Below are 20,334 nucleotides of genomic sequence, written 5' to 3'. Positions count from 1 at the left end.
AAGGATAGTGGTCCACAGAAACACTCCAGCAGTCCAGTGAGTTAATCCAGAGGTTAATCCACTCGCATACATGAATTAAATTCTCTCTAGCCTGGGGAGACCTGAAAACTCAAATCAGTGAGCGGGTGGGATATGTTTTTATTTCCTATCATACAATTCTGCCATTTTACCCTTGGTTATCTAAGTTATTGAGAAGATTCAAAACAAGTATGGAAAAAACACTGCACCAATCCACATTGTGCAACTGCTAGTGCCCGATACCTTGTCTGAATTAACATTCTCTAGCCCAAAAGCTCCGCTTTAAACCTCCGTGCAATATTTTCCGTAATCTTTATAACACACTTGTATCCTTGTCAAAGTATGTAGCTATGTATGAACTTGGCAACATAAAAAAATTGGAGTAACATAGGGCTATATTAAATTATGCATAATACAAGAGCAAGTGGCAGATGGTATTGTAGAGTATGCTGAGATATTGGTATTTATACAATAAGCATTAAAATAAGCGTGTCTAGATAAATGAGGTTATTTGCAGGTATGACGCACCTAACAGTGAAATAAATGTTTATTTTCGGGTTGTATGCCTCATGCACAGATTATTTTAGAGGCTGGATCTGTCACATTGCAAGATTGATGTGACGCAGAAATGCAGACACTAGTAAAGGGAGCTCACAGTAGCGTATAGAGGAAAGAGAGGTGAGTATAAGGAGGCAAAAGCTTCATAAAACAACAGCATGGAACAAAAAAAGCTATCGTGACATCAGAGAAAACGGGAGGGACAAAAGGAGGTGGCAAAATACTTGAAAAATGCAATCAGGATGTTAAAAGGGACATGTCTTGGGGTGGGAAGCAAGGTAAAAGCAGGTGCTATGGGATGCGACAGCCGCCTAGGAAAGAGGGAAGAACTTAAGGCTCACCTTTCACATTTCCCTCCCGCCCTTCACTCAACTCTCTTACTAACGAACGTCACAAAGTAATGGCAAGACTCAAAGACAGGAAATGCTGTAGCTAACCAGACCAGTGTCCTCCTCCTCCAGCACTCTTCAAGTCCTCTCTCTCTGGGCTTGTGCTAGCATCCTGAAGCGAGCAGCTGAGGTGTGGGTCCTCTCCATTACCTTCAGAAAAAGGGTGTATAACAAAAACCCTGTACACACAGCAGGGTATAGCATTGCCTTAAACTACCCCGGCAACACTTCCCAGGGTACGTCGACAGGTTTTTGACCTTAAAAGTCTGTTGCTCTGAATAGATGCCCCTGTCGCTGTGCTTATAAAAGGAGGTAAAGATGGACTCACAAAAACCTCCTGTATTTTTGTGACAGGCAGCAGGAGCAGAGCTGCGGGAGGAGAAAGGGAGGAGACGGGTCACATTATATTCTGTCAGGTTTTACTTGGCAGAAATTCAAGTAATCACGTGGGAATAAAAGGAAGGGTTTGAGGAGAGTGACAGCTGGTGAAAACGGGGTAGGGGTAATGGTGAGACTTGGATCACAAAGAATATTAATAATGGAGGAAGAATGTAAATACCACAGCTTCTGAATGGAAGGGGAAAGTTGCCCTCCGTAGTGCTCCAGACACACTAACAACCCTGCATGTTTGAGCAGGCTGGACAGCCTCTCATCACTTTGTGATAACGTCGTTGCTTAGTTCACCAGGCATGTAGCTCAGACCTGTTGGGTGCTAAGGAGGTGAAGTGTCTATGCACAGATTAAGCATTTTTTTCCTTTAAAAACATCAGAAATAAAATGAATTTAAAGTCTCATTCCACTGGTGCATTTAGAAGCTCCTCAAATAGTCTATTCCAATTCCACAGCAATTCTATAAAACAAAATGAATAGCACAAATCCAGCAAATATATCTCCTGCCAAGATGAGCTCTCCTGTTTTAAAATCTTTTATAGTGTCTAATGTATTTATTTGCATCAAGAGGGCATTATGCCAGTTAACATCTGTGTTCTCTAGAGTTGGTAATTCTGCCTCCCATAACTAGTCATCAATTCTGCATGAAAATACACAACTGTCTTTCCACTATAGATTCTATGTACTGCTGAATTTTTCCATGCGCATTTAGAGAAATGTTTAGTGAAATACTTCTGCAAAACAAGATATAGACAGGAAAGGATGATTCAAAAGTATTTGGTTTCCCTGCTCCCATCTGGGGATGTCACTTATGGACCTTTGGGTTCAGATCGGATATTCCATTATGAAAAAACTTAAAAACCAAATCTTTGACATGGCTTCTCTGAAATATACAGAAAGTTTCCCAAATGTCTGTGAGCTAAAGATTTGGTCCTGAAACCTTGGGGCACTTCACAGCATGCAAATTAAGTAAATGCATATATACTTTGATGTAGATTAAATGACCTCAACTAACAATAAAAATCAAAGCAGGTGTCTACTCCTGAAAGGCAGACATAACAAATTTTACCAAAACTAAGGACTTTTCCTAATTTAAAATAGCTTGAAAAACTAAGTGTCAGAATTTTAAACGTATTTAATCTCTCTACATTTAGGTGCCTGAATAACTTTAAGTATCTGGTTTTTAAATGACCGGGAAAGAAACTTACCCTTTGCCTATGAGAAATTATAAAGGAGACTCAAAGTCATAGGAGAGAGAGAGGAGTTGAGATTTGGGCCAAGATAATGAGCAACTGGATGGATCAAAGAAAAACCATGTGCCAAGCAAAATTATGTAATTCATTATAATGCAATGAAAGAGCAAACTTTGTTTCCAGCATCACCACAAACTTTCCTTCCTCGGCTGACACCACTGCCAGCCTGGCCAACCCCAGGGTGCAATCACACAGCATGGCTAACCGGCAACATCATTAAAGTTTGCAAGTTAAAACTCTGCCTAGAGCACCTAAATCTCTAGCTCTCAGCCCTAAAATTCAGTTATTGTGATGAATGGCTTGTTCAATGTCTGTGTCCTTTGGATCTCGTTTCATGAGAAAAGCTCATGCTTGTAACAGTACACTTTATAGAAAGATTTACACTGCAATTAGAAATCTATCCAAGAACTCAATGTCTATCCATGCAGCCATTAAATGGAACCTGCTAGTCCAACAGCGTGGCCTGGTGACTATCCTACTAGTTAGTGAACTAGCTGTTGCCTAAATGACAGGTAGTTCATAATTGCCACTTACAGATAGCCTGTGGAGTATTAGCAGAGGGTGACTGACCATTTTTCACTGCTGCTGTCAGTATTTGCAGTGTACATTTTATTATCTGAATGTTTCCCCAAGACCCTTTATGACCAAAGAGTTGGGATCTGTGGTTTGGTTTCTGCATAGCTTCAATTGTACAAGAAAATAGCTATATAACACTTCAGCAATCAGAACAAGAGATTTCAGTAGAAGTGCCATGTGCTCTGAATATCCGGAGAAGAAGAAGCATCTTAGAATGATGAAGTCCACAACATGCCCAGCTTCTCATCAAGAAAACACATAACAGTCTTTACTACTTCTTGAGAGGTTTGTGAGCCAAATTATAGTTCTTATATTGTTGTCAAACACAATACTCGGGTTCCCAGTTTATTAGTTAAAGGCAGTCATTTTATTTATCTGTTGCAGTTACTGTTTGGGGCTTTTTTTGTTTTGTTTTTTCTTTTTCCTTCAGATTTCTCTTCGTCTCAGTGTTTTCTTTTGAAATTGTTCGTATTTTGGACAAGAAAACAGATTTATTTTCTGTGATATGCTTTCAATTGGTAATATCAGAAAACAAGTAGAAGAATGTGATATAGGTTTCAGGTTACATGTAGGAGCCAATTTTCTAGGATTAATGTCTCAATTAAATGGAAGTATAACTTCGATATTATTTTTTTTTAAAAGTGTATCAAATCACAGTCTTTCTCCTTCCTGGCAAATGTTTTAGTTATTTTACAGACGAGTGAAGTTCTGAGAGTCAGGTCTTTTTCCATCTCAATCACAACAGGGTAGACTTAATTTTCAAGCTTGTATACATACAGATTTCTTGCAGGAAGATTTATAGCAGCCCAACTTCAGTCAATACTTTAGTTAAAGAAACAACAGGGCTTTCACACTAGCTATGCCTTTAAACTACTCATTACATCACTGTTCAGATTATTAATTCAATTAATTCTTTTGTCTAGAAATCACCAAATTATAGAGAGTCATTATAGATAGTTCTCCAACACACAGGGCTGAAAGGGAACCATTCAGCCAAGACACCTTTTGCTTTCCCAGTCTCAATATTAATATTAAAATGGTTCCAGTTTGGTTTCATGCATTTAAAACAGAAAATGCTGCACCACAGGCACAAAATGGCTTATGTTGAGGGTTTTTTTGATTCTCACTGCATGGTGCAGGAACCAAAAGCTAATGAGCAAATCCCAAGTAGGTGAGATATCTTTTGGAGTTTTTTTCCCCCCTCTTCTTTCTAAACACTATTATATGACAGTCAGAGACTTTTTTTTTTTTTTTTAATGAAAAATGTTATACTGTTGCTGTGTAATCCAGCGTGAATATAGCAGTAGCCGGAATGAAGGAACCACGTACTAATCTTACGTGATTCTAAAACTCCCACACACTTGAGTCATGGTCAAGCTGTTTAGCCTAAACATATTGTGATTAATGTAAGTAGCAAGTAAAATTGTTCTTCACAATCAAGACATTCTGACTCCACTTATATTTTTTCCAGTTACGCCAGACTTGAATATAAAGAGATATTGTCTAGTCAGAACCGTCTGAGTAGTTCTGATACTTCTGTATAAGAAAGTGCTCTAACATTTTTTGGCAGGGACTGGTGCCTGCTAATCAACATACTTACTTCTTCACAATGCAGACAGCAACAATAGGCACTGTCATTTCCCCTAGAATTGGAGCGCAAAAGCCCTCGATATGTTTGATTTTCTGTCTCAGAACTCTAGATTCTCCAGGTTGTCCCTAAACACAAAACACCACAGAACTTCTATTGTTCGCTTTATAATTAAACATTTCAGCATTGCAGCTTATTGTTTGAATGGTAATGAAGTATTTTTGATCTTCTTTTGAATGCTACTTTTTTTTTATTTAAACACTTTTTGTTGTTGAGCAAACCGAGGTATATTCCTGGCTGCCACACCAGAAATAATTCAATTCGGCAGATGCTGCACCTGTCACTGCTTTGTGTGTGTCTACACAAGAACAGAGAATTGCATTGGTGCAAGTGTCCCTGTTGATTTGCTTCTATCATCAATGCCTTCTTTACAGTTCTGGCACACATCAATTCTCACCGTGTTCACGCCAGATGATATAGAAACACCACGCATTCCGAATTCTGGCCACAGTCTGAATAATACAAACTTAAACCATTTATTTCTCAAACTTCACACTCCAACATCTGGAAAACATAGTAACCACAGTGCAAATTCTTGAATTATATTACTCTATTAGAAAATCGAGGAAGTTTTTTGTGCATCCGTATGCGTGAAGATCACATATTCTACCAAAAGCAGCAGAGCGTGATAGAGGCTCGTTGTGCTTTAGTGAAAAGGTCATTAGACATTTGAAATAGCAATTACCTGCATCCATTCACTATCACCTGTGACATCCCTAATAAGAGAGTTCTCCTTTATCATGCCTCAGTCAGTATCTTTCACAGACATTGTAACAAGGAATGCAGGAACTTTATTATTATTATTATTACATTTTTAAATAAATTCTTACGTAATACTTTGGGGGGGGTCCCTCTTTCTTTTATGACCTTTGAATGAGAAAGAGCAATGCCTAGTATAAAAAACACTGACAAATATTGTCAGACTTCCCTCTAAAGAACTATTAAGTAAACCCCAGAACACTGCAGTGAGTTAAAATAGCTATTGCTAACTTCTGTATTTTAGAGATGGGAGGCAGCAGCAAGGGGCTACGAGAGTTATCCAAGGCAGAGATACTGCACGATGCTCAGGCCATGATCAGTTGTTTCATAAAAACAAGATCAGGCTATGAACAGCAGCAGCAGCAGCCTAACGGCACTTACTTTTGGGGTTTTTTTGTCCCTGAGAAGACACTTAATATCAGGTTTCATCATGCAAGATTGTCAAACCCAAGGTTCCCTTATAAAAGGTCCCCTCACTGAAGGGATATGGAATTTTTTCAAAAATTAAAGTCTTCATACTTCACATTTCGAATGCCTTTTACTTTCCCTTCCTTTTTGTACCTTTAGTATAAGCTAAAAATATTTTTAATAGTGATTGCCATGGCAATAAGTAAGCTCAGCTCTCTATTTGAACTTCCAACTAATTCTTGACAGTTCAATGTTGTGCGTTGATTCTAATTTATTTATTACTTCCAGTTTAACACAACAAACTCCACACAACGCTGAGGCTTATCATGGCTCCACACAGGGCAGCACAGGCGGGAATTTGGATCCAGATGGGAAAGGAACAAGGACACATGAAAAGTAAGTAATTTCTTGACAGCAGCAGTGCTATACTTTGATATATGGGAACGCAGCCATAACAGCGTCTACCTTCAGCCAGGGGACTGAGGAGTGGGTATGGAGGAGTTGCTCCGTATTCTTTCCATGGGCACCTCTGCCTAATCCTCCTGCTTTGCCTTTTTCTCCAGCATAAAACCTGTTTTACCAGCATTTTTGCAGAGGCAATAAATCCAGTCCTAAGTGAAGAGGCCCAAGTCTTTGGAAATAAACTTAAATGTACTGAAAGTGTCTCCATGCCTTGGGTGAGATATCAAGAAAGCAAACTTCCATTCATAGCAAAAGAAAACTGTTATTGATAAGGCATTAGGAGCAACTTTGTCTCTCTACTTTGTTTTTAGTAAAGATATGTAGTGTCTCTCTTCAGATGACTCTGGAATTTGGTGTATGCTTGATTACAGGGGACATAAAAGATGGGTGATCAAGAAAACTTTCAATGGTTGTTCCTGCTTGACTTGCAAATAAAGGGCAAGAAACCTGATTTTATAGACCCTAAAATATAAAAAGGACTCAAAATCCAATATACAGCTTTTTGTTGTTGTTTGCTTCAATAAATCTACATTTTATCTTCTCTGCAGGGCACAAGTTTATCTTCCAAATAACATCCATTTTGAAGATACACTCATCAGCACCACATATAATTTTTTTGAGAAGTTCTGCAGGATTTCTGACTCCTGTGGAGTAGGAGTAACAGAATAATATAAAGATTACAACTTAAAACATAAGTACAGCAGAGTATATTTGCCCTCGCCTTCTGTAACAGACAGTGTTTTGGTATACAGCCACACTGTTAGAAAATGCATACCCTTACTCAAAGCTGTAAGAAAAAATCAATATGCAGGTGTATATTCATGAGGCATACCAGGTGTAGGCAAACATGCCCAACTCTGAAACTGCACGTAGCTACCTGTAATTTATAGTTTTTAACTGACTTGTAGTTTTACATCTCTATTTAACTTTCTTCAAATCAAACCGTAGCTCATCATACTGCACATTACCACTAGGACCCATTACCACAGCTTGATCCTTCATTAAGGTATCAATATTCATCCCCGCACTCTTTGCTCCAGAATCCCCAATTAAATTACTGCTTTAATTGTCTGCTGTCACTGACAGATAGGTAAGTGCGTGTGCCTAGTCCACAGCAGAAACTGAAGGTACTTGCCTTAGTGCAGAATTACAGTACAGATTTAAATGTTCTTTCTTTATGCATAAGAAATAGTCATAAATCACTGCTTCAGCACAATCGTCGCCAAATGGTGGGGATTTTTTCTTTTCTTTTCCAAGTTGCGATTCACACTTGTACTTGCCACTGGCCTGATTTAAAAGTTATGGTCCTTTCTGGTTTCCAATCCCTATCAATATTCTGAGACTGCTAAGAATCATAATAAGTATTTCTCTAAAAATGGAGGGACTTTATCAAGTAGTTGTCCATATTTTGAGTGTCTGGGAATCCCTTTTTTTTTTTTTTGATCTCTGGGAATTTTGATAGACATCCAAGAACGAGGAAAGAGGTTGGCATTTACACACTGAAGTTAATTTAGAAGGTCAAATTCTCTAAGTTTCCTAGTAAAGAATACTACTGTTTTACTCCGGCTAAGCCTGACTCTGTTGGGCTGCAAGACCAGCCGAAAATGACGGGGAGCAATGGTATCCACCTGCACATGGTTAAGCCTGACAGTGCCTCCAACCACACAATATTCCTTTCATTCTGTTTTGATTGTTTTATACTAGATCAGAGACTTAAACTGTGCCGAAGTGGTTTGTAGTTCTAGCTAAGTTAAGAACTGACATTTTAATGGCACCTTTGAGGAATTTATATAGACAAGTCATATGACCCTAATGTGATAGCTTAAATGTAGCCCTGAGTAATTCAGCCCAGACCCCAAGGGTTCAGGCAAAATCGTAACTCTCTTTAGTCTTTGAGCCATTAAAATTCAGCTAGACTGTGAAGTTGACAGCTGTTTACTGTAAGGTTACCTCCTGCCTGCCAAATAATAGGGCTGCTATTGGCACCCTTCCACCCTCTTAGTTGAGAAAAGACTTCCTTACAGTCAGAACACAGCTCAAACGTTACATTCCTCAAGCTGGAGAGGTGTGTATCTGTAAATAGGCTTAAGCAAGATTGAACTGGTTCGTTACCTTACTTTGGTTCTTTTCAAAGTAAATGTTATCACAACATTTGAGTGGAACGTAAATGCCAAACTGGAATTCAGCCTAGTAATACTAGAAGACCCACAGGAAGATTAAGAGTAATGGCACACGCTCTTTCAGAGCCTCCCAGCTCATGTCTTTCTCAGGATGCCCACATTGCTGTGGGTAGAAGACTAGGCTTCCTGCCTTGCTCCCTTAGCTATAAATGAAAAGAAATACTTTCTCCTTTGTCACATGGAAAAAAGCCATCATTTTGTATCACCAGCTGCCAAGAAGATGCATATTAATGATAAAGACAGACAAATGTCACGACGAGGTCAAGAAATAGTGCAGAAAATCAGCAAAATCCTCTCATTAGAGCCCCAAGCCCTTTTTCTCATAATTTTGTACTTTTGTGTTTTACTGTTTCCAAAACCATTCTCAAGACTGTGGAAAACATTTTGTATTATACCAACATTAGCTAAAAAAAGGTAAGAGTTACAATGACTCCCTTTTTGGAGGCTTAACCCTCCCGTGTGCTCTCTCTGCAAGCCCATGAGTTTTCACTCCCTACCACAAAGCTTGTGCATCTCATCAAAGAGGATGGACCTTCCTCATTTTCCCTCATAGTCAAAAAAACATGCTCCAAGGTACAATTCTGAACCACTCAGGACACATGCAAATGACTGAAATCTTTCATTTTTCAGCTGCTCTATCTCTAGAAGATTACATAAAAGGGAATAACCCTATGACTGCTTCCTCTTGTTATATTTTATAAGAAAATAAAGAGATACCTATTCATTTCCCTCAAAAACACAGAGTCGATACCTACCTGCAACAGCAGAGCTGGGTTTCTGATCTGCACCAGGAGAGCTGCTGGTCCATCACCCCACCTGGCTCAGGTACCCAACCTTGAGAAAGGGTGGAGGCCCAAAACACCTCTCCTTTTAACATTTTCTGTTAATTAGCTCTAAACAGTTTTTCATGCACCTGCCTTGCTTGGGTCTTAGGTTCTATGTAAGAGACCCCAAATCTCAAACTCAGTGAGGGAGTTGGCTGTGGTGAGGAGCAACTGCTGTGTGGGTGTTTCAGGAGCTGACTGGGAGGCAGCAGCGTGCTTACCGATACTTGTCGTTCTTAAGGCATTTGATACTTCTGAAAATCTTATCTAAGTGCTTTGAACAACACGAAAAGTCAGCAAAACCAGAATGCATTAAGATGCAGCTTGTGAGCACAAAAAGCCCTTTCCCGAGTGGGTCATTAGGGAAGTGTTTCCATCTTAGAGTGAGCTCCGGGGTGGATATTTGTACAGTCGTAGCATGGAGGCACTCTCTATTATCCAGTGAATTTTGCTAGTCTGGGCTGGTACCCTCATTCTCTTCAGCATTCATCAATGGTTTGCTGTTGCGTTCCCCAAAAAAGCGATCTGCACCCTTCACGGGCATTAGGATCAACTGTAATTCCCATTTATTTTACTTGTCTTACTAATTATTATTTACCGTGCCTTCCTTGGCTTCTGTGTTGTTAGTTCCTGTGTTCTCCGCGACTAAGATGGATGTTGAATTCTTTGCAAATGGGACTGTTCAACAGATGGCTGTTCAGTTCATGCTCTATTGGATTGATTGTTTGGTCTTTTTATAATTAGATTTTTCTGGTGCTTTGTATTATTTTAATGAATCCTTATTAATGGATGGGGCTAAACAAATACGGCTTTCTTCAAGTGTAATGACTTTAAACAGTTAAGAGCATGCCTCCTTATATAACAGTAGTTAAAACCATTTTGGCCTGAAAAAAACATCTTCAGACTGTCCTTGTGCATGTGCAGGAAATTGTTTTGGATGCCATTATTTCTAAACACTTCATTAATTTTCTTCAAACCAAGATTATTTTCTTCCTCTAATGAGAATTATAAAACCTGTCAGGTCTGAGGCTTCTATCTTTAGTCTTTTTTTGGAACTGTGCAAGTCCAAAATTTAAAATAGAACATATGGAGGCTCCTCAACTCAGTTCAAAAATGGCAGAACTAATTCCATCGAAAGATTTCTCAGAAAAAGCTGACTTTGAAGCCAAGTGGATCATGGAAAATTTTAGCAATAAGTATATTTTGAGAAGGTATGAGTTGCTTAAAACGCTGTGTGGCATCTCAATCTTAACTATAGCATTTGCTATCAGGAATGCAATAATAACATTATAATTATCTATAATATCAGAGAATTTTCTGTTCATCTTACTTAAAGGTAATGCAGCGTGAGTCACTAAAAATTATGAAACTGAATTGCCATTTTGACTTCAGGATATCATTACCTCAACTTGCACGACCCAGATATACCTAGCTAGGAAGCAAGATTTCTTTTATATATATATACACACACACACACACACACAGAGGTAGATATTTACACAGACCTTTTGAAAAACAAACTCAATAAAATTTAATATCCCTGATCTTTGGGGTAGTATGGTGCTGGACACTGAGACAAAGTTACCCTGCGACGCTTCTCTTCCCATCTGTTATTTCCCTCTCTGATTCTTGGCAGTTTTTCCAACTGACAACTCGGCGGTGAAGGTCTGAATCCAGCGATCTGAGTGGGTGATATCTATCAATCTTGTGCCACACGTATGCAACATTGCTAGGCAACAGGTAGCGGCGTGACACCCACATTCTGCAATTTCTTTTTGGTGACTGAGACTTTTACTCTATTAATTATACTGAACTTTATTTCATGTATTTCAGGCATTAACTTCTATGGAAAATATTTTTAAAAACTCTTTGAGCTAAGATTACTTTCCTGTTGCGTATTGAATGAACAACTATTGGCAAATGATAAAGTCATCATTCTAACAATTGCTAGATATGAATGTGGTGCACGAAGCCTTCTAAAATTGCAGATAAGTGGGATATCAGATTATTTTGTGTTGAAGATAACTATGCTACAAGGAAAAATTTTTGCAAGGACTTCAAAACATAAAAGACATAAAAATATAAAGTGAGGAGATGATAGATAACTGGGGAGGAAGTTCCTTTTTTCTCTACTTGCTTTCTCTACTCTATTTTTTTGCTGGCTTCTCTTTCTCAGTGGTTAGGATGCTACAGAGGGACTAAGCTACAGATTTACTTTCATGCCCTATCACAGACTTTTTGTGTGACCACAGGTGGATGGAGCTATGTTATACTACAGAGAGAACGCAAGTGAGCTACACTCACTTTACTTCCCTTGAATTAGTCTAGCTTAGGAAAAATAGCCAGCCCTTCAGCGTTATTACACCCTTGCAGGTAATGTATTTTTCTATGGATCTGGGATTTCTCAAAGATGTGTTCCACAGTTATTTAAGCTGCAATAAACTGGGTCATTCTACACATTTAATTTTGAAATAATTTGCCTGTCCTTTCTGAATACACAAAGGAAATCCCTGAAATGCACTCAAATGGAGGTAGTCTATTTGTTGTAAAGTGCTTGTGTTAGCCACTGATGAGTAATAGTAAGTTCAGCTTTAGTTCACACCCTCTGAGAAACCAGCCAAATCAAATTAACAGCAGCAGCATACTCATCTTCAAAGTTTTGCCAGCAGAAGAAACAGTATTTGGGACAGCCCTTGAATTACAACCCAAAACTATCTTTGCAGCAAGACAAGGCTCTCTGAAGGTATGTTCAGTCATGAGTGATCCTGAGCAATCAAATTACCATTACTTGCAGAATAACCATTGGTTTCCATGTCTTGGTTAAACACGGGTAATTCAGTATGCCAGTATCATTTCTGAGAACTTGAATATAGTCTTAATCAGCTTGTTCTTTGGCTTCTCATCTCTAGCACTTTATCTCCCATGGTGTTTGTGAGCTGCTCGTAACTTGTGTGTGCAGGTACGTAGTTCCTTGATATATGTAAATACCATATCAAGGCAGATAGTTCCATAACTACCATGACGAATTGAAAGAGGGAAAAACACTCCAAATCTTTAGGTAATTTTTGGTCAACAAGACAAGTACACTTATAGGCTGTATTTTGTAATGCAACTATTTTTATAGATGGAGTCTCATTTAAGTGCATCCATGGGATACTGAGTCTCAGCATCATTCATTGTACAGGCATGACCAGCAGTTACATGTTTATCTGAGAGATATTTGCTGCTGTGACTCACCAGGTTTTATGTTCAGGTTATATCTATGACTGCAATGTACTTATTTTAGCCGTATACTAGCGGAAAGACTTCAAGAATTTGAAACGCATGGAGAATTTCTTTTCTCCTGCAGCTGTCCTCTCCTGACATTGGCTCAACACTGCAAAGAGAAGTAAATTCCAAACCTGAACAGTAGACCTAAACCAGATAGGAAAACTGCTGTACTTAGCTGTGGGGTATAGCAGGAGGCAAACAAGAGAACAGTTGCTTTGTAAGACATTTTTCCTCTCCAGCTAGACTTGACAATCAGTGCTAGATAGGCAGCTGTGTTTGAATGCATTAAGTTCTCCTGGATGACGGGTGGGCTCCAGAAGGAAAGTCCAAATGGACACACTGTCCACCAGCTCAGAGTAGCAGGTCAGGAGACAGTCTGTCTATCTCCCTTGCTAGACAGAAACCTGGATGAGGTGTTGTGTGAGATACCTGTTACACGTCCGGCTGTGATTAATGAGGTTGGAGAACTAGATTTTCAGTTACCAAAACCACCTTTTTAACACTGAATTCCTCTGGCCTAGGGGAAAAAATGCAGGCCGACAAACACCCATAAAAATCTTTGATTAGTTTGTTCCCTGTTGCTGCATGTTTTTGTACCAGACGTGAGCCCAGCAAAAGCAGAAGAACCTGCCATGTTCGCAAATACTTGTTGATAGTCAAATAGGAGCACAACTTCGAGAGTCAGAATTTATCACTGAAAAATACTGTTGTTTAAGTAACAGGGTGGTTTCAGTTGCCCCGTTAGTATTTGGATTTTTGTAATTTCTGTTAAGAATTTAGCATGCAACATCAAAAGCTTTAGCTTGGGGAATTCGTAAGCAGGGATATGATTAATACAATTTCAGATGTATTTGTAGAAGATGCAGAACTTGCTGTGGGAACGGATAATTTAATTAGATTCTGGTTTATGTGATTCATGTACCTAATATTCTGAGTACTACATTAAAAAATAAATACAACTTAATTTTTCATAGGGCATTGCTTTGTTCTGCTATGCAAGCAAACAGTTGATTACATGGAAGGCACAGCTTTGATTGGCTGTAAAAATTAGGACCTCATTGTACTGTGAAATAGCTTTCAAATACAGCTAAAGAAAACAGGCTGCATATACATAAATACATAAAATCCCCAGGGAAAAATTAACACCATATTTGGGAATTTTATGTTGAATCTCACAAATCATATGAAGCCTTGAATACCAGTAGCTTAAACAGAAAAAATGTTCTTCATAAACTATTTATAATACACATTCTTAAAATGTTAACTTTCAGTTTTGCACCAAGATTTAATGCAACTAGCATGAGGCTCTTAAGCAAAGTCTCCCTTGTATCTCTAGGCTACATACTGGGACCAACAGAAGTGCTGCTTTTATCATTTTCATAGATATTATGCATCTGTAGTTCTGTGGTAGTCAATGAAATTACACCAGTGAAAGTAAGAGAATCAGGCCCACATTTATTAAGTAGAATAGAAATATTTCTTTATAAGTTCAGGAGATGTTTAATACATGTCCAGATTTATCTGACATGCAGGGAAACCCAGTCTTCTCATGGACTGACTGCATAATTTAAAACGTATATGCCCTGGGTATCTCTAAAGTCTGATGTAAAACATGTTTGCTGTATTTGTGGAGACTATGAAGGTCAAAAGGATTTTATAGACTTTTTTTCCTTATTTAAACAGTGCTTCAGTGATCAAATTCTACAGATTGTTAAAACCCTGTATCTACCTGCAACTAAGCAAAACTCTTACAATTTACAATAAATACAGTGGCAGGGTATCGTAAATCTGAGTATGCAGAAATTTAAGACTTGAAGATCTAGGAAAAAAGAATTCTTTGGCAGAAGAAACAATATTTGTATAGATTTTCTATACAAAGCCAAGATCACTCCCTTTCCAGTTGCCTCTAGAAAGCACAAAGAACGTTACGTGTACCCCTTAATTGCAAACAGGTAGTAATTTTTGTTATAGTCTTTTAGAACCTATTCCATCCAAAGTGGTGCCTCTGCAGAACCCCAGCTGCTGGTTTTTGTGTCAAGGAAGAAGGAGAAGCGGAGCAGGTAAGCTGTAAGACCATACAGATAGTGAATCAATTCTGCACTGCCTTGTGCAGCAGAGCGCTGGGAGGAAGCCATCATGGGGCGCCTGAAGCTGGTCTCATACCACTGTGAAATAACTTCACCGGGTTGTAAACCTGCCATGCACAAGGAAGCAGAGAGATCAGAGATATGTCCCAAATGGACCCATTTCACAGAATTCCTCCTTTGTAAAGTGCCCGTTGGTGCTGCAGCTGGAATCTGCCCAAGTCAGGATGGTTTCATGCTTCAGGAGAAGTGGATGGAGGGAGCAGTTGCAGAAAAAAAGAGAAGTATGATGAAGCTGTCCCTTATTTTCTGAGAGGCCGTATCAACTGAAAATGTTTCTTCCAGCAAGTGTCAGAGTTTTTTATTTTATTAGAAAGTTCAATGGGATTCAGTATGTTTACACGCACGATTTGTGTAATTGTAATTGTCTTTGTTTTCAATTTTCAGGTATAAGACTGAGCGCTCTGTTTCTAAAATTTAAAACACCAGAAGCACTTTTGGCACTCAGAAGACATCAACATCTAAAGCAGCTTGGCTTTCTTTCACCCTGCAACTATTCCCACCCTTTACTTCTCATCAGAGGGGACAGAGAAGACTACCAGATTGCAGGGGTGACATTTTGCTTATACACAGGGCAGCTGACAACAAAAAAAGCTAAGTATTGGGCATATGTGGACTTTTCCCCAGTGCTGTATGGTTGGTTCAGCTTCACAGATTGATGACTTTCTCTTTGCTTTTGAAAAGCTAGAATTATCTTGAAACTATTTAGCCATTAAATTTCCTCAGTACATATATGCATACACAGATAATATAACTAGAAGACAATGAAAAGAATAGCACAGCTTGATTTCTTATTTCTTTTGTTGAATTGTTTCAAGTTCTCTTCTTGGAGGAAGATGTGTTTCTAATAGTTCCAGTCGGAATATACAAAGCTAATGATGTACATTGCTAATGTACAAAACAGATTTCCTATTACAAGCAGCCTTAGACAATAAACGTATAATGAGTCCGCAAGTAATTTCTCGCTGAAAGCTAACCGTTCCAGAGTCCTTGACCTAAGTGTGGGATTTTTTTGTCAAGATGGCTAAAGCCAAGTACATAAATTGAAAAAGGGCATAATGGCTATATCAATATGTCCAGAAAGCTATTCAGACTCATGAATGCTATCTACAGAAAGATCAGCCAAGGTTATCACCAGATGTTTCTTGTCCCACATGCCACAGCTTGATTGTATTGTAATTAATTCAGCTGAAAAGTCTCTGCGAGAACTGTGTTTTCAGCACAATTTCAGGCTTGGTTTGAAATACCAGAAATAATTTCAGATTTCTTAGAACATCCTAGACAAATGTGAAACTCTGCAGTTAAAGTATATCAAAAAAGTACTTATAGAAATTGCATTTAAAGAGCATTAAAGGAGTATTCTCAAAGCAGCTATGATTAAAGTTAGACCTTTGGGGTTCAGAGGCTTAGGCACGTATAGCACAAAGGCTTAGGACCTTATTCAGTAAACAATATGCCCCAAACCATACTGTAAGTTCAGAGGTACAACAAATTTCAACTCAGGTTTCTGCACCAAACCATAGTAGAATTTATCCAGTTAGCCATCCATAATATGAACAAACAAAAAAATCAATAATTCCCAAGGTATTTTACAGCTCATCCTCCATTTTTTTATGGCATATCAGACCAAAGACCTACTATATTCTTGTTGTGAAGAAAGATGCTTTTAGTTATTTAAAGGTCGAGGTCCATTTAAAAATGAATTTCATTAAAGTCAGATACTCACAGGCATGAAGCTAAGACATAAATAAAACAGAACATATTTTATCGTAATATACCACTTTATTTTGCTGCTATATTTGCAGAAAGAACACATTGAAATGCACTTCCAAACTACTTTAAACCTAATTCTGGGCAATACAAGCCTGAGACAAAATGAGATATGTTAAAAATTATGGTTCTGGTTTTCAGAGGTATTGACCACCAAAGCCTATATTTAACTTCAGGTAGAATTGTGTTCAGCATGTCTGAAAATTGAGCCCTAATTTAAAGACAAGTGTTTTTACCTGGGTAACATGCCTTTAAGTACCACCCACAAATTATATAGTGATAGGTCTTCCCATAGGAAGATCTTCTTTTGGATTAAAGATAAAAGCACAGACCAATGTCAGCCCTCTTACAAGCTGCATACTAATGCGAGGAGGGGAAGGAAGGATTTATTTGGAATCTTCTAATTGACCTCAGTGGAATTGGGCCTGGACCCATTAAAACATTTATGAAAAGCAGTTATGGAGCATGAATATTACCCAATCTAAAACATTAATGTCTAGGTAATATTAAAAGTAATTTGATTAAAAATAGCAGGGAAGGGAGGAGCATGAGGCCAGCTGCATTAAAGACTAAATTCCTCCAACTTTCCGTTGGACTTCTTTGTCATTATTTTTTTAAACGTTGCCGAGACAGAAGTTGTTGTTTTATCTTGGGCTTCTCCTTCCCAGCTCTGGCCCCAGTGTTAGTGACACTCCTCATTTTCACCTCAGTCCTGCGTTACCCTGATTTTTAGACTAATGTGCCAACATATCACAGCTTCGTCCTTGCTCAGGAATGACGTAGGCAGTTAAAGGCATTAAAACAAATAGACCTCCAAAATTAATGTGTTTTGACGGAAGTAACCGGGGGGGTATCCAAAGCCAGAGGGTACGTTCAGAATAGGGGTATTCAATTCCAGGGTGTCACAAAATGTTCTCCATCACCACAGCGTGGCAGAAACCTGTTCTTAATGCTATGATAGATGCTCTGAATATGCCACTTACTCAGAGTTATTGGATATGGGAACATGCAAATCTACCAACAGTACAAGAGCCTATGCCTTATGAAGGGCACAGCCACCAGAGAGGTAACAGGCTCCCTCAGGATGCCACAGTAGCTGCATAACTCCATGGTGTCTCGAGTATGAGCCTCTGCTCGTGCTCATTAATCTTGATAAGAGAGGGGATTTACCTCCAATAAATATCCCTACACTAGGCGTCTGTCAGCAGCTTTTCAGATAGCTCCTGGTCCAAACGAAAGCTGCCGTTAGTGTATGGTCTGTAGCTAACAAGTTACCAGCATGGAAATCGCCTAGCAAAAGTTAACCCAGTTAGCAATGGGAAATGGTGAGTTGTAAATGAAAAGTGAACAAACAGATTGGTAGGAAACATCTGTGACCCTCCCTGTCCAGCGTATCTTCTCTCCGGTTCCCAACACACTGACTTCTCCTGTGGTCTTTACGATTTATTTGACCCCATGAATATCGCGTTATGTCTCTGCAAAGGCGGAAGAGCCATGCAGTCATCCTAGAACTATAAAAAACATGCTTTCAATAAATAATGTAGCAGCCCAGCTTTTGACTGGGAAAGATCTGCAAGAGAATGTGACGTCAATGCTTATTTTCCCTACTGCTCTCAGCGGGACACAGCAGCAATGTGACTGAGCCACCTCAGCAGGGCACGGGCTGCTCCCGTCGGAAGGCTGCCCGTGCTGGCCGGCAGCGCTCGCTCCCCGTCCCAGCCGCTCTCCACAGCCCTCCCCCGCCTGCCTTTGCCTACCTGCAATTTTGCGTGGACAAATTTAATACAAGCCATTTTGGAGACGAAAAGCAAAGCATTTTGATTTGAGAATTTTTGTTTCAATGTCTCGTGAAAGGTGTGGACTCAACGCTTCACGTCCTTGTATTTAATTTGCACTCCCTGCTTGGTCTATGTATCATGGAGACCAATACCAATGCTTCTCAGATCAGTCACGCTTTAGTCAAACACAACTACTTTATTTTCTTGTTTATTGTGCAGCCAAAGGGAGATGTTTTGGGGGGGCGGGGGGGTGCATATTTTTAGTGAAGAAACAAAATCTCCACTAAAAAATACCCGACGAACATTTTTCAAGTAGGCCTGCTTTTTATTGTTTAAGGTCTGTTCCTAGTAAGGAATCTTTGATGTAGTCAGGAAGACTTTTCTTCTGCTTAGAAGACCTCTTGATATATCACCAAACAGAGAGCACAGGAAAAAATCCACTCTTGTGTGTCACCAGACTCTTAATCTATTTTATGAGCCTTAAACACTGCAACTCTTTGCACAGTAGAAATTTCAAAAGATTTGGAAACTCCATTTTTCCCCTTATGTGGCTTTTCTAAACTTGAAGTTTTACTTTTCATGAATATTTTTAACCAGCACAAACCTTTTTAGCCTTTTTCTTACATCTGTCCTTTGTCAAGGAAGAAAGAAGCAATCCTGTGAATCAGATCCCGTGTGCATAATTACACAACTATACGAACTAATCGCATCCTAAAAAGCATTCGGTTCAAACATTGCTGTATAGGGAATGCTTAGCCTTAAAAATTATGCTGTTTGGACTAGCAACTTTGAATACATCTTATGAGCAATCCATCTGCACTAGTACTTTTTTTTTCTTTTTTTAAATTAAATCACGGGACTTGAACAACCTGACAGTGTCTATAATAAGCCTGCTGATTATTTCACTTTTTATAATTCTTGCTTCTTTTTTGTTTCACATTTCTTTTATACTATGATGAACATTATTTTTAAAAATTGATCAGATCTTGATTGACAACTAGGAAGTTTAGAGTAGTAACCTCAACAAAGTTTATAACGAGCTTCAGATTCGTTACCCCATATAGAGCCATCACCCTTCATAAATAACGCAAGGTAGGTGGGCTGGACTTGCTACTTAGCCTGGGGAGACTCATTTGCAGCACAGATTTGCCACCTTTGTTTTTAGCCACTGAGTCATGGCCAAGCCATGGGGGTTCGCCATGCAGGTGGAGGAGTGGTGGCAGGCAGCACAGTGTCCGGGAATGAGGGGTGCTGGGAACATGGAGATGCTGCACTCATGGGGGACACTGGGTGGTGGCAACACAGGGAGTTGCAGGGATGTAGGGGACACCAGGCGGTGGGGACAGAGCGGGGGCACAGGGTGGTGCAGACACAGAGTTGCTGGGGACATTGGGTGGGAAGGACGTGGGGAACACCAGGGATGCGGGGGACACGGGGCGGTGAGGATGCAGGGATGCCAGGGACAGCAGGCTCTTAGGACATGGGGAAGTGTGGGACGGGAGGTGGTGGGGTCTCCAAGGACACTTGGAATGTTGTCTTTTCAACCCCAACACATTCCGCCAGGTATCACAGCTGCCAACACCAGATGGAGACGTGGCCGGTGAGTGAGAAAGCTGCCTGTCTCTATGCCATGCACAGAAGGGGTCTCGGTGGGGCCTGGGTTGTCACACCTGGAACGTTTCCCTTGGAGGAAAAACAGGGTATTAATAGTTCGGTTTTCCTGATCTGGCTGTAGCTTTGGTGCTTGCAGTGGGGATAGTCCTGTGAGGGAGCAGAGGGCTCCTGGCCTTCACAGAGGAAACCCACATCTTCTCCTCTATTACCTTCACACATAATGGGGTGGGGACTAACAAGGGAGCAGCTTTTCATTTTCTTCCCCTCACTCAAATTTACAATCCGGCCTCAGT

This window comes from Phaethon lepturus, unplaced genomic scaffold (assembly GCF_000687285.1).
Source record: "Phaethon lepturus isolate BGI_N335 unplaced genomic scaffold, ASM68728v1 scaffold19008, whole genome shotgun sequence".
NCBI classification, from domain to species: domain Eukaryota; kingdom Metazoa; phylum Chordata; class Aves; order Phaethontiformes; family Phaethontidae; genus Phaethon; species Phaethon lepturus.
Note: the sequence above shows the minus strand (reverse complement) of the source record.